This window comes from Seriola aureovittata, chromosome 19, assembly GCF_021018895.1.
Source record: "Seriola aureovittata isolate HTS-2021-v1 ecotype China chromosome 19, ASM2101889v1, whole genome shotgun sequence".
NCBI classification, from domain to species: Eukaryota; Metazoa; Chordata; class Actinopteri; order Carangiformes; family Carangidae; genus Seriola; species Seriola aureovittata.
The window spans coordinates 276,723-281,422 of NC_079382.1; the positions used below are offsets into that span (position 1 = coordinate 276,723).

Sequence of the window (4,700 nt, forward strand, 5' to 3'; positions counted from 1 at the left end):
TTTTCCCCTGATGTCGTCAAGAAAGGCAATGCCACCTCCCCCCGGGTGGGTGACACTGCCCGAGCTAGGTGTGTGTGTTCCGCCCACTGAGTCCGCCTTGCAGACGCTATCGTTACTTCCTTCGCGAACACTGGCTTTCGGTAGAACAATGTCGAAGGTACGAAACACAGTAGTTACTTTGTTGTTGGCTGCACAAACCAACACAGAAGTCTTTTTTTTAACCCCCACACCCGAGGATCTGAAGACCCAGTGGATTAATTTTATTTTTGATGGAAATGTACCCGCTCCAACTCCGAAAGTGTTGTACTTGTATGCTAACCATTTCACCTCGGACTGCTTTCTCAACGAGGGCCAGTACAATGCACTATTTGCTACAAGTCTCAAGATAAAGCTTGGATCAGTACCGACTGTCCGTGACCCAACTTTGAACTTGGGAGCTGTAAGTTTTACCATTTTATGTTGCTTTACTGTATGTTCACGACAGCCTGTTGTGTGTGTGTGTTGTTAGCATGGCAGCTAATGTGGCTAACGTTTAGCATCGTCGACACGCATCCGGGTATAGCCAGGTACAGATTGTATGCAATTCTTCTGCTTGGTATCGCCGTGTGACATTGATTAGAGCCACCCTGTTAAATGTATTATACTTTAAAGGCGTTTTAGCTGTCTGTAAAGTCAAGCCGGAAAAATTCGGACTAAAAATAGGCTCTGTAGTGATAAGCATAGGTGTCCAGGCTTGTTTATTAGTGCTGTGAAAGTTATTATTGAGAGTCATTATGATGGTTGTTTTAACGTTTATATCATGTTTACAGATACAGTGCCTGTAGGGAATATCTATATAAGCGCAGAGTTAAGGGGATATGTCCAAGGGTATAGACTGTAATACACATTTTTTGCATTTTGCACATATAGTGAGCTATTTGCAGCATGTACAAGCTATTGACAACCCAATTTACACATAATTGAGTGCATTTGTTATCATTTGTGCACTGCTTGCAGCTGTTGCCATAACTACTGCCTCTGTTTCCTCTGTTCAGGCCAGCACATCAAGTGCATCTATACAGCTTCCTGCAACAAGGGATGTTGCATGCCAGACTGACCCACTGTAGGCACACACTTATCCTTGAAGACTCTTCAGCCTCACATCAGAAGTACAGGTCTGTAGCCATCTGAAGTGCATCTACTTTTGATAAACCTAACAGTCATTTATCAGTCTTGGAATAATGTGCAGGTAAATGAAGCTGTGGTTACTTAGAACTTGTGAGAGTGTGTAGGCTAAGGTTTCTGTCAACATTAACATCTTTGATTTTCTCTTTACTGTACCTCCAGACTCTACCTGGCTGCCACGTAATACAATGAAAATGCTGACCGACCACAAGCCCAAACAAAAGAAGGTGAACCACTGTTCAAGGTCCAATTTCCAAAGGTGTGTTATTTTATTTTTCAACCAAAAAATGTTTTGTACACATTGTATTAAGTATTGGACGTATAATGTTATGACAGTTCCATCAACAACAAAATACAGTAAAGAAAATGTCAGGAGGTAGTTAGAAACAGACTTTCAGTCATTGTTTTGTAAAAAACAACAAAAAAAAAGTGAAAAATGTAAACAAAATCCTAAAGGAGTTTTTTTAAATCGAAAACAACTGGACTAGGTTATTTGTCTGGGAAGACGTTTCACCTCTCATCCAAGAGGCTTCATCAGTTCGTGTACGCATCTGACCAGGCTAGGACTGGTCCAGATGCATACACGAAATGCGTTTTCGATTTAAAAAAAAAAAAAAAAAAAAAAAAAAAAACTCCTTTAGGATACTATGACCTGGACAAATGAGAATATACACAGGCTTATTGTAAACAAAATCTTATGTGTTTTATCAAACAGGGAATGTGGTGGACCTCATATTTGAAAAAGTCTTTGTTGACCTGGGACCATACACAGAAGCTGCTTTGGCCGTTCCCATCCCAGAGGACCTCACTGCACAGTTCGAGCGGCCTGAGAAGGAGGAGGTCATATCCAGCTATGTGTCCCGGTTCTATCATGGGGCAGTCTAAAACCCACGTACTGGGGCATGTGGCGTCAGGAAACTCGGCATGGATGCGCAGGACCACGCAGGCTGGAATGATGACCCGGATTCTGCGACCAAGGAAGCCCCAGCACCAGCTCACAAAGCTCCTATAAGCTAGATACCTGTACTGACTAAAACAACTGGACAAGGCGTTTAGTCTTGCAAACGTATATCTATAATGTGTCTCACAATTTTTTTTTTTTTTTTTTTTTTTAATGGATCCAGTAAATCCTAGTTTTTTTTATCATCACTGATTATAAATGCCTCATTTGATGTAAATAAATGCTTGATTGTTACTAAAGAAATGACTCCTGAATTCATATTATTAGCACACTACACACTGCCGATAGAAGAACTTTACAAATCAAAGAGCAGCTAAACTAATTTATTTGAGGGTGTGTTACTCTATTTGTGGTCTGTTATTACCATTGTAAAATTATGTGCACTGAAGTAAAACAAGACTGCCTAACATCTTTTATTTAAATTGAAACTATATGTTTTTACAAAGAAGCAAAATGTACTGGTGTATTCCTCTCAACCGTAAAGGACCATAGTCAGTGCGGTACATGTTGCAGGCATTCTGGAGGGAGTACACATTGAGGCAGACTGGCTCCAACCCAGGACGGTCTACCATACATGGTAAATCTTCCTCAATCTCCCATAGCCGTCTGGTAACCTACAGTGAATTGCAAATGGTAAATGCTATGGTTTATTATTAATGTAATGTAATCAAAACAAATTAGTGATTAGTTTGTCCAGTGAGAATGCTCCTGGCAGCAGATATTCTCAGCTTCTGTGGGCATGGTTGCACAGTTTCCACAGGAGCACCTATCCAAAATATAGAGAAAAATGGAAACATTCACCAAAATATAAAGCTTGTGAAATTCAACACTGACAGACAGTGGAGCTAAGGTGGGTAAGAAGTAAGCTTGGCTACATATCAAGCGCATATAACATGGGTAATTTATAAGAATGTCACTTATTGCGTATAATGTGGAGCTTGACAACAGTGTAGTGTAGAAAACTGCACAGTTTAGTCTTTGACTAAAGATTACTGTTGCTGTCAGACATGTTTATGCTGATTTACAGCTTTCATTGTAATACACAAAATAAATTTACTACATAAGGGAAGATGTCATGATGAGCATCTCTGCTCAAAACATGGAGAAAAATGATCTACTTTATCAGCATCTATTAAAATATCTGACTAGTACTGACATTGAACACCTGTAGAAGTCCACATACAACAATCATTTTCAGACTGTAAAAGTATATCTAATGAGGCATGACAGATAACTACATTACGCAATTCACAATTGTGCTTATTTACCAAAAGAGCTCCCAGTAATGACGAGACAGTAACAGTTAGCATTAGCTACCTAGCTACATGTTAGTAACTGTGTGCCAGCACTCATCAACAAACTGAAAATGTAATGTCAAAATACACAAAATTGGTTACCAACCATTCAGAAACGTCCTGCTGCAGTTGTAGAGTTTGAACTTCTTCAGCAGCCTCTCCCTCTGGGTCAGATTCTGGATAAAAGTTGTGTGGTTGAACCAAATCGCTACCGACGCCAGGTCGCCTGTCACGGTCACCGTAAACATTAGAGCATGGTGCCAGAAGCCCGAACGGCATCCCCTTCCGAAGAGGGGCGTGGTCAGGCACAGCTCATTTGCATTTAAAGCTACAGACACAGAAACAGTCTGTTCTGAACAAGGCTGAAAAAGAGGGGTTTACAGGCATGCTGAAATATAGGATCGGAGTGGATTTTTTAGCAAGAAGCTTCAAAGACATGCTTTGGGGACCTCTGAGACTTATTCATACTTGCTGAAAAGGAGCATAATATGTTCCCTTTAATCTTAAGTACACTTTCAATGTCATTGTACAAGACCTGGATCTTGGCTATGAGACCAGAGCTGAACCCAAAAGCCTGCAATGTCCGCCACAAGTACTGGTGTTCAACTCGGTCAAAAGCCTTTTCTTGATCTAGAGAAATCAGACCAAGCTCACAGCCCAAAGAACCAGAGAGGTTCAAAATGTCCCGAATCAGAGTAATGTTGTCAGATATCAACCTGCCGGGTACACAGTATGTCTGGTCTACGTGAATGACCTGCTCCATCACTTTCCTCAGTCGAAATGCCAACACTTTGGACAACAGTTTATAATCCTTGCAAAGTAAAGACACCGGACGCCAGTTCTTAATGTCCTGCAGGTCTCCTTTCTTTGGGAGGAGGGTGAGCACAGCTCTCCTGCAGCTCAGAGGCAACCTCCCTGTTCTCAGACTGTCCTGGAGACCAAACAACAGGTCCTTGCCAATGACAGACCAGAAGGTCTTATAAAAGTCTGCAGGAAGACCGTCAATCCCGGGAGCCTTCCCGCTCTGCAGGCTCTGCAGCTCCTGAGCAGAGAGCTGCGCCTCCAGCTCCACATTATCCCCCTCAGAGACCTTAGGAAGGCCCGCATAGCATTACGCTCCAGACCGAAGAACAAGTGAGAGGGAGCATCCATTTTTACTACATTCTGGAAACAGCCGGAAACAGATGCTCTTCACTGCTACAGTCACTAACAACATCTTTTAAAGTGTCCAAAAAACAACAGTCTTTCTGAACCCACACTGGGAACATACACATTAATAA

The 4,700-nt window shown here is 41.7% G+C and overlaps 1 long non-coding RNA gene across 2 annotated transcripts; it reads left to right on the plus strand.

The window, feature by feature from the left end:
* Window positions 1–366: 366 nt before the first annotated feature.
* LOC130160673 (uncharacterized) lies at window positions 367–2,208 on the plus strand. Of its 2 annotated transcripts, XR_008826044.1 has the most exons (4): window positions 367–439; window positions 1,040–1,154; window positions 1,327–1,423; window positions 1,880–2,208. It is a non-coding gene; the product is annotated as an uncharacterized LOC130160673 (long non-coding RNA). The 2 variants fall into 2 exon arrangements; XR_008826043.1 differs by having other exon boundaries at window positions 1,040–1,423.
* The last annotated feature ends 2,492 nt before the right edge of the window (window positions 2,209–4,700 follow it).